We start from the raw sequence: 10,405 nt of genomic DNA, 5'->3' as shown, positions 1-10,405 counted from the left end.
CAGCTGGGAAAACCCCTTTTTTAGAAGATTTTTTTTTTTTCCCCAGCATCACAGAGATTTCCAAGCTCTAATTTCTGGTGGGAACCCCAGGAACATCTTCCCCAAGGGGAAAGCACACACCCAACATCCCCTCTGCATCCCTGGGAATGCTTTGCACCCCAGGATGTGAGGAGACAGCTGAAATTCAAGCATCAAAAATGTTGGAAGTGGTGGGAAGCTGCTTCTCTCCCTGCCTTTTGTGGAAATCCATAAATTCCCTTGCTTTGACTTCATGGGGATTTATGTCCATGTGGCTGAGAGCCTAACAGGGCTCTGAATCTCTTCAAAGAAAGGGTGTTAAACCCCAGCTAGGAAAACCAAAACCAAACCAAAGCCTCTTTTCTAGTGCTGATCAATTCAAAATACATCTGGAACAAGCAAAGAAGTGACCCTGCCAGCTCTGAGCCATCACCACCTCCTATTTTTTTTCCTATTTTAGTTTTTCCTCCTATTTCACCCTCATTTTCCTTACCCTCCAGTTGTCTCCTTCATAACCAGGGAAAACCAAAGTGCCCACCCCTCTGCTCTGAAATCCAAGGTTCCCAGGAGGTGGATTTGTGAACGGTTGGCTCCTTGTTATGTGCCATCATTTTATTTTTATTTTCTCCCCCCTCCTCCCAGCTGTTGGAAGGAGGAAGTTTGCAGGATGCTATCAGCATCCTGTTGCTGTGACCTGCTGAGCAATTACATGGCCATGTGGCTCCCCTTCACCACACCCCAGTGGCAACCTTTTGGCTCCTGTCTGCTGGCCACGTCCTGCAAGATTGATGTGTTTTTCAGCTGGGGACAGGACCTTGTAGCTAAAAAGGAAGGATTTTGTGTGGTTTTGTGTGTGTCTTTTACTGCTTTCCCAACCCTGGGTGCAGGCAGCTCACCTGGGGACATCCAGCAAGCATGGGCAAGGTGTTCCATGTGTCTTGGCAAGGAAACTGGGGAGGGGTTTGGGCTTTCAGTGGTTGGAGAGCACCACCAGCAAAAAGAAACCAACATCATAGAACCACAGAATCACAGAATGGGCTGGGTTGGAAGGGACCTCAGAGATCATCAAGTCCAACCCTTGATCCACTCCCCCCGTGGTTCCCAGCCCATGGCACTCAGTGCCACATCCAGGCTCTTTGGAAAGATCTCCAGACACGGAGAATCCACTACTTCCCTGGGCAGCCCATTCCAATGCCTGATCACCCTCTCCAGAAAGAAATTCTTTCTCATCTCCAACCTAAACCTCCCCTGGCACAACTTGAGACCCTGCCCTCTTGTCTTGCTGAGAGTTGCCTGGGAAAAGAGACCAACCCCCACCTGGCTCCAACCTCCTTTCAGGGAGTTGTAGAGAGTGATGAGGTCTCCCCTGAGCCTCCTCTTCTCCAGCCTCAACACCCCCAGCTCCCTCAGCCTCTTCTCATAGGGTCTGTGCTCGAGTCCCTTCACCAGCCCAGTTGCCTCCTTTGGACCTGCTCCAGCACCTCAATCTCCTTCCTGAGCTGAGGGGCCCAGAACTGGACACAGGACTCAAGCTGTGGCCTCACCAGGGCTGAGCACAGGGGCAAAAAAAGGGCCTTGCTGAAGTCCAGGTAGACCCCATCCACAGCCTTCCCCTCATCCACCAGTCGTGTCACCTGATGATAAAAGGAGCTCAGGTTGGTCAGGCAGGACCTGCCCTTCCTCACCCCGTGCTGGCTGGGTCTGATCCCTTGCCCATCCTGCAGGTGCTGTGTGATTGCCCTCAGGATGATCTGCTCCATAACCCTGCCAGGCACTGAGGTCAGGCTGACGGGCCGGGAGTTTCCTGGGTCCTCTTTCCGTCCCCAACTTCCAATCATCTGGGATGTCCCCAGTAAGCCAGGACTGTTGGTAGATGATAGAGAGAGGCTTGGCAAGCTCTTCTGCCAGCTCCCTCATCACCCTTGGGTGGATCCCATCTGATCCCATAGACTTGTGAGGATCCAAGCAGCTCAGTAAGTCACTGACTGTGTCCTTCAGGATTACAGGGGGGGCTGTTTAGATTCTTGTCACCTTCTACAAGTTCCAGAAGCCAGCTGTCCTCGAAGCCACCATCACCCCACAAAGCACCAGAAGAGGATAAAACCCGGAATTATTTGCCTTGAGGGAGGATCCTCCAGGTGAGGATGCTCAGTGATGCTCCTGTCACCATCCCTGAAGATTTCAAAGCTGGGGAGCTGTGGTGCTGAGGGACACGGTGGGGATGTGGTGGCCTTGGCACTGCTGGGGTAACAAAGGGACTCACAGAATCCCAGGATGGTTTAGCTTGGAAGGGACCTCCAGGCTCATCCAGTCCAACCCTTGACCAACACCATAATCTAAATCATGCCCTTAAGGCCCTGGAGATGGAAACCTGGCAATCTGGTCCTCAAGGATCCTAAAGGTCCTTTCCAACCCAAACAATTCCATGATTCTAAGCATTTTCTTTTTAACTACCAGAGGAGTTTCCTCCAGAGCAGTCACTGCTTGGGCTGTGTCCTCACCAACACCCATGACCTTGGCCATTACCCCCCCAATCCTGTCTTCCCCATCCCTGGAGCAGCTCACTCCTGGAGGGAACTTTGCTGCAATCCAATCCTTTGCAGGAAATGCCTTCATTTCACTGAAAAATATTCAGAGCAGACCACGAAAAAGAGAGACATTGGAGCTTTCTCCTTTCAGGTTGAGGTTCATGGGATTCTGTAATCACCCCACACCTCTAAGATTAGCATAAAAATTCAGTCACCCTGAAACAAAACATCCCCCTGCTTCCAAATATAGATATTTAAACATTCCAAGTGGGAAAAAAGAGAAGAAAGTGAAGTGTCAACTGCTGAGGTTGCCTCAGGTTGGAAATAAAACTCAGCAGCTCCTCTCTGAAGATTTTTTTTTCGTTCTTGCTGCATCCCATAACCTCCATCTTGCTGGTCTTGGAGCATCATCATCAAAAAACTGGACTCATAAGCTTGGATTTCCTCCAGGAGCATCTTGTGGATGTGCAGCACCCAGGTTTGGAGAGCCTGGGCTTGGAAAGATGGGAGAAATTCATTGGCTTGGTGCAGCACGGGTGTCCAGGCTTGACTCAACCTGAAGTTTATTTTATTTTATTTTATTTTATTTTATTTTATTTTATTTTATTTTATTTTATTTTATTTTATTTTATATTTTATTTTTTTTAAGGTCCTGTGCCAGCTGATCCTCAGGATTCTTCAGGAAGAAGCCACTTTTAGCCCTGGTTCTATTGGGTGGCTTCTTTTCCACCAGCTCAGTGGTGAAGCTGCCTTGGCTGGTCCTTGCTGGCATCAAGTGGGTCACTCGTGTTCTTTGCTGGAGCTTCCAGGTACCTTTAGGTTTGGACCCTGCAGCTGGGGGGCAGTAAATCCTAAAAAGCCTTCCATGGAGGGGAGAAAAAGAAAAGAAAAGAAAAAAGCTGGAAGTTTTTTATCATCTTTCTCCTTATTGTCTTTTTCTTGCCTTTTGGAGTCACCCTGGAGAGCAACCTCCAGCCCATGTCCCAGCCTCTGCTGTCACTGTCACCTGAGGAGCCCAATAAATCCCTTCCTCTGCTCAAAGCATTAAACCTGAGCCCTCCTCAGAGCCCTAGATCTGTGGAGCCCTTTTTTTTATTATTATTTTGTTTTTTTTGGTGTGGGCAGGGGCTACAGAAGGTCTCCTGGGGTTTATCCCTCCCTCAAGCATCATCCCTTTGGGATCTGGAGCTATTTGGGAGGTGCAGAAGTTGCAGGGTTGGTGCCTGGGTTGACTCCCAGGAGGGTCTGCATGGGGGAGAGGCTCAGAATCTGGCAGGAACCCCAGAGAGATGCTTCTGGCAGGGAAAATATGAGCTCTGCTCATTAATTAAGCACTTATCTCTTGCTCCTGCTCTTAAGCTGGAGGGGAGGAGGGATGGGGTGGCCTAAGCAGATGGTTGCAACACTCCTGTATCCCTTAAAAAGAAGGTGAGACACCATTGCTGAGGGCAGGGGGAGATTATAGGGACTCCTTTTTTTTTGCCTTTATCTCCCCAAAGTATGCAGCCAGCCTCAGCTTTCCTGGGAAGTCAGGAGTCAAATGAAAAAACATCTTGGGAAATGGATGTAAAACCAAGAAAGTTCTCCTGCTGCTCATCCTGAATTCATCTCATCCAAAATCCTATGGTTCTGGGATCCTTGGGAAGAGAGTGGACCAAGCCCTGGAGGTGCTCAGCACCTTCTGCCAACCTCACTGGAATCCTTGGAGTTTTCCAGTGGGAAGTCATGCTCCATCCTGGGGTTTGGGAGCTGCTGGATGATGAATTCCAGGCTCCATCCATGGAGCAATTTCCTCAGTGTGCTTTCAGTGTTTACCAAGGCTTGGGTTCACTCTTTGGGTTTTCCCCAAGAAATCTTTCAAGGAAAAAAAGTCTTTCCAGTTTCCTCCTGATTTTTCCTTGCTTCTGCTCCCTTATTTGTGCTCCTCCTTCCAGAGAGGATTCTCCAGGCTAAAAGGAAGGAACCTGCCATCAGCATCACCCAGAGAAGCTTGCAAGCCTGGAGGAAACCTCTACCCAAGCAGCCCCAACTCCAGCAGCTCCTTTTCCTCTCCATCTCCTCCCTTCTGCACCCCCTCTGGCATGAGTTCATTAATAACCCAGTTACTCACTTGCTTCTGGGGGGGGAGTTGGTCCAAAAATGAGCTCTGGTTTTGCCAGGACATTTTTCTGATAAACTTCTTCTAGGAAAAAAAAAATTAAAATTAATCAACTTGGTTTTCTTCCTCTGCTTCCTCAAAACCTGGAAAAATACTCCTAAAAATGGGAATACACTCCCAGATTATGGAGTCAACCTCTTCTTCTCCATCCTTGGGGGTGTTAGTTTTGCTGGGAACTACTTTTCCTCCACTTTTCTGCTGGAAACTCCACCAGAGCCACCAGTTTGCAGCTTGGTGGGGCCATCATGCTCAGCAGCTCCTGGCTCATCCTGCTACATCTGATGACATTCCCATCATATTTCCAAGGTCACCATTTTGGCTGACTCACTCCAGACCAAGCAGGGGATTTCCAGAAGCAAAAGCTGCAGCAGGAATATTTATTTTTATATTTCTTTTTCCTTTTTTTTTTTTTTTTAATTCATTTTTTATAGACATTTTTTGCCCCTTTCATGTGCACGAACCCTCCAAAACCCCACTGCCCTCCTTCTGCACAACCTGGTAACCCCAAGTGGAGATGCAGCGCTACAGGCTGGGCACAGAGTGGCTGGAGAGCAGCCAGGCAGAAAGGGACCTGGGAGTCTGGATCGACAAGAAGCTGAACATGAGCCAGCAGTGTGCCCAGGTGGCCAAGAAGGCCAATGGCATCCTGGCCTGTATCAAAAACAGCGTCACCAGCAGGTCCAGGGAGGTGATTCTTCCCCTGTACTCAGCACTGGTGAGGCCACACCTTGAGTACTGTGTCCAGTTCTGGGCCCCTCAGTTTAAGAAGGATGTAGAGGTCCTGGAGCAGGTCCAAAGGAGGGCAACCAGGCTGGTGAAGGGACTCGAGCACAGGCCCTATGAGGAGAGGCTGAGAGAGCTGGGGCTGTTCAGCCTGAAGAAGAGGAGGTTCAGGGGAGACCTCATTGCTGTCTACAACTCCCTGAAAGGAGGCTGTAGCGAGGTGGGAACTGGACTCTTTTCACAGACGACCTTCAACAAGACAAGAGGACACAGTCTTAAGTTGTGCCAGGGGAGGTTTAGGTTAGATATTAGAAAGAATTTCTTCACGGAGAGGGTGATCAGGCTATGGAATGGACTGCCCGGTGAGGTGGGAGATTCTCCGTCCCTGGAGACATTTAAAAACAGACTGGATGTGGCACTCAGTGCCATGGTCTAGCAACTGCTCCGGTGGGTCAAGGGTTGGACTAGATGATCTCTGAGGTCCCTTCCAACCCGGCTAATTCTATGATTCTATGATTCTATGTTCCAGCTTCCTTCTGCTTTTTCTGGGAAAGGTTAGAGGAGGTCCAGGTTCCTCATGGATGCGTGTGCTGACTTCTTGCACTCTGGGTAAGGGAAATGGGGTTAAGTGGAGTTAACTGGAGCTTAAAAAAACAACCCCACAGCAAGGCAATATTTGATTTTTTTCCTAGTTTGGCCTTTAAGGGAGGTGAGAAATGAAATATTGATAGAAATATTGATCCACTGATCAGAAACATCAGATCAGCACAGCAGGACCCTGGTGTAAATCCAAGGAAATTCCTCATTAAACCTGATCTACACCAACCTCTGCTTGCCATGACCAGGTCTCCCCAGCCTCTTGGATACACTCATATCCCAGTTCCTCCCTCTAAAACTTAGGGAATTTCTTTGAGTTTGGGGAAAAAAAAACCAGAATTCAAGAAATCCACATTTCCTCTCCAAACTATCAAGGTGAATGTTGGAATTTCCAGCTCTCAACATCACTCTCTGGCCACCAAGAGCCTTTTTTTTCCTATCCCCACCCCCTGATTCCCTCTAAAGGCTCTGAGTCAGCACTTGGAAAACTTGTGTTTTTTTTTTATTATTTTTTTTTCTGATGGATGCCTCTTGGAGGGAGCTGACAGAGCAGTAAGAGGGGACAGGAAAAAACCCCTTCAGCTGTGGCATTTGCTGCTTGCGTGCAGTCCCAGGCAGGAACTGCTTCCTCTCTTTGCAGGCATCCAGGGAAAGGGGAGCTCCACTGGGTTGCTAAATTAGAATGAACAACAAAACAACAAGAAAAATATATATATATATATTGCTGTGAGCAACAGAATGCTTAAGTTGTGTTCTTAAAATAAAAATAAAAAAGAAAAAGAAGAAGAAGAAGAAAAAAATCAAAACCTTGGAGTGATTTATATGGGAAAGGGGATCAGGAAACCATTTTCGAGGCTGTTTTCTAAAATTGATGGCTAACAGAAGGTACAATGGTGCAAGAAAAAGGGCCAAATTTCCTGCTCTTTTAAGCAGCTGAATAGATACTGCAAACAGGGGCAGCCTGGTGAGGGGTGGGGGGGGAAGGAGAAGAAGTCCTGAAGTGGAAATGAAGGCTCTTCAAGCAAGGAGTCTTGGGGGACTGGGGAGAAGAGCAGCAAAAGGGTGAAAGAAATCTGTGGTGAGGCTGTCACAGCATTTCTTGGGGTCTCTTTATGACTGACTTGGACCTGATGTCTTCAGCCAAGCTCTCTGAGATCTTGCAGCTCCCATTGCTGCCCAGCAGCACCTCTGCTCCTGGCCCTGAAGATAGATTTGGCCTCAGGAGTGGTTGATGTGACCTTTTTTTGCCAGGTAGCCCTTGAAGAGGTTTTTAACTCTGGAATAAAATTGACTGCCCAGGGAAAGTTTCATCCTGAGCTCCTCAGGTTTCCTCTCCCTCCAGCAGCATCCTGGTGCCTGGGATTGGCAGGGAGGTGTCAGGGCAGAAACCCAGCAGAGGTTGGGCTGTGGGATGCTGACTGCAGGCACCTGATGTCCCACGAGTCACCTTCAGGGCTGAACTCAGTGTTGAGAGGTGCCAAAAACTGCTTCAGGTCTGGGGTTCTGGGGAGCACTGAGGCCTGGGGGGAAGGTGAGGGAAGATGTCCCCAGGGAGGATGTCCCTTGGTGGCAGGACATGTTGTTCTGGACCCCGGGTGGCAAGAGCTGCTCAGTGACACCCCCTTAATGGCATTTGCAGGGCTCAGCATGGGTGTGGGGGTTGGAGCCACAGAGAACTTTTTGTTCCAGGGGCTGCTGAGCAGATGGAGCCCACTGTGAGCTCCAGCTCAGGATGCTCTGGAGTTCCAGGAGGAGCCAAGGACAAAGGCTGGCACTGGATGAAAGGATTCCCACCCTCAGGCATGACGTGGGTGAGGATGGAGGATGCTGACACTGGATGGGGTGGACACAACAACTCTTGAGGTGATGGGGTTGGTGGGATGGGAGAGAGGTGAGAAGAGTCTGAGAGCTCAGTGGGTTTTGAAGGTTGAAGGGCTGAGAGTTGGATGAAGCTGTGGGTGATGCCCAAGGGTTTGGTCCTCTCTGGGTGTGTAGGAACCAAGGGTAAAGGGTGATCAGACAACCAGGGTTGGCGTGAGAGCCTGCTGGGAAAAAGGGGAGGGAAAGTGCTGAGGAAGCTCCACCGTCAGCATTTTTCCTGCCCTGGGATGACCAACGTACATCCTGAGAAAAGGGCACTTGCATTGTGAGGCCCATGGTCACTCTGCCCATCCTGCCAGGAACAATGAAGAGGCTCTTAAAAAAAAAAAATAGGAAAAAAAAGAGGTATTTTTCAAGGTTGTGGGAGAGAAAAGGGGCATTGAGCATCGAGGAGGATGGGGCAGCAAGGGTGGAGATGATGCAGGAGCATCCCTGTTCTGAAGTAGCTGGAGATGCAGCCCATGCTCTGAACATCCCAGCTTGGCCAAGTGGCTTGGTCCAGGCAGAAGAGAAAGGGGAGAGACATGAAATCAGGGTCATGAGTTGAAAGTTACCTCCAGGCCACCTCCCAGGGCTTCTTCAAAGCTTCTCTCCCAGGCAAAGGGGGAGGTGTTGGGGATGCTGTGGTCCCAGGTTAAGAAATGGGTGTCCCCAAGGTGATACCAACCCCAGTCCTCAGCACCCTTGCTTTGGGCTGGCAGCAGCACCCATGGGCACCAAACCTTTGGCTTGACAGACACAAGGCTGGGAAATCATGAGATCCTGCCTCTGCCTGGCCAAAAGCCAGTTTCTATTTATGTTTTATACCAGGAGGATGAATCAGAGAGATGCTGTCTGTCTGGCTGCCTCCTCCAAAGGTCACAAAACCTCCCAGGGTCACAGGCCAACAATTTTTTCATGCAGCTCCACTGGCTCATCCCAGGGATTTCAGCTGATCCAGTTGTTCCACGTCATGGGGGGTGAGGAAAAGCAGCTTTTTTTGGCTTTGCAAAACCTCTGTCATCCCTTTCCACCCTCCCACTGCCATGAGGAGCTGCAAGCTCAGCTCCTCCCCGCGCCTCTCCTGAGCTGGGAGGTGGTGATGATGCTGCAGAACCAAGCTGCAAATGTGCTTTGGGTTCCAATCTGGCCCAGCAGGACTGCTCAGAACCTGCCTAAAAAAGTTGGTGGGAGTCCTGACTCTGCTGGGCAGCCAGGTCCTTGCTTTGCAAGATGTTTTCCAGACTCCTTTCAACTCCTTTCCAAATGCACAGCGTGTTTCCTGCAAGGCAGGGCTGGAAGGGAGCAAAGAGCTGATGATTTGAAATCAATTGGCCACGGGGGGGGTGTGTGGGTTTTTTGGAAGCTGGCATTCAGATCCTCTCCAGACAGCTGCACCTTGTTGGAATTTGCTCCCAATTTCACTGCTTTTCCCTCCTCTCTGCACCAAATCCTCCTCCCTCTTGCAGCCCTCACCACCCCAAAGAGCACCTCCCCTTCCCCATTTCCCTTTCCCTCTTAACCTTGACCTGCAAGATGCTGAAAGTTGTAACCCAGAACTACCTTGATCAGAAATGACATTACAAAAACTCCCTCTGCCAGATGCAGCCAAAAAAACCCCAGCCATGGGAAAGGTTCCCAGAGCCAACAGGTTTGAGTTAGGGACCTACCTTGGCTTGGAGTCTGGAGTTGACTGCTTCAAGGTAGTAGCTATTATGTTTTGTTTGCTTTCTTTCAGATTGACTGCTGGTTTTTTTTATAAAAAAAGAGCCTTGGCTGAGCATTGCTGGGAATAAAAATACTGAGAGAGAGACTCTGAAGGGAGCAACGGGGGCTGGACTCTGCCAAAGGTACCTTCTTGGGATTTGGGGCTTTCAGGTTCAGGTTTACAGCCATGCTGCTGGGAGGAGAAGCTTAGCCCAGTGCTCTCAGGTCCTTCAGAACTTGGGGGTTTTGGTTTGGACTCGGTTGACCCCTAAACCCCACTGGGTTTGTGGGATATGTGCATCCTAACAGCACAGCTTGGCGGGTCAGGGCTGCCAAGGGACACGAGGCTGAGCATCAGTTCCTGCTGTGCCAAAAATAGTGCAGGATCTGGGTCCACAATTTAGGAAAGTTCTTGAAAAGTGGGGTATTTTTTTTCCCCCTCTTCTCCTTTTTTAGTTATTTTTTTTTTAATTGTAATTTTTTTCCCCTTAAAACCTTTACAGTCTCTGGAAATGCTTTGCTTAAGCCCTTTCCAAACTGGGTGGCAAATTCACAGACCCCATTAGTGGGAAATCCTTGACCCAGAAGATTACACTGAACTTGAAGTGCTTTGAATCCTCCTACTCAGCCAAAGGACATCAGTGGATGCTGAATTTTAGGAGAGTCAACTTTTGGAAAGTCTGGAGCCTGGAAATCGAAACAGCTTTAATGGAGCTGCTTGGAGCAGCTCCTGCTTGGAGCTTTTATTTACTGCAAACTCAAAGAGAGAAATTTAGGTCCAAAACTGTGGTGGAAACAATTTGTTTATTGCAGT

At 49.2% G+C, this 10,405-nt stretch overlaps 1 long non-coding RNA gene across 1 annotated transcript; it reads right to left on the bottom strand.

Annotated features, from left to right (window-relative positions):
• Window positions 1-3,259: 3,259 nt before the first annotated feature.
• Window positions 3,260-4,940, bottom strand: LOC115598962. Its single transcript, XR_003988045.1, has 3 exons — window positions 4,840-4,940; window positions 4,657-4,728; window positions 3,260-3,406 (listed from the first exon to the last, which is right to left on the bottom strand). It is a non-coding gene; the product is annotated as an uncharacterized LOC115598962 (long non-coding RNA).
• Window positions 4,941-10,405: the final 5,465 nt, after the last annotated feature.

This window comes from Calypte anna, chromosome 11 (assembly GCF_003957555.1).
Source record: "Calypte anna isolate BGI_N300 chromosome 11, bCalAnn1_v1.p, whole genome shotgun sequence".
In the NCBI taxonomy this organism is placed as follows: Eukaryota; Metazoa; Chordata; class Aves; order Apodiformes; family Trochilidae; genus Calypte; species Calypte anna.
This window is presented reverse-complemented; position numbering and strand designations above follow the sequence as displayed.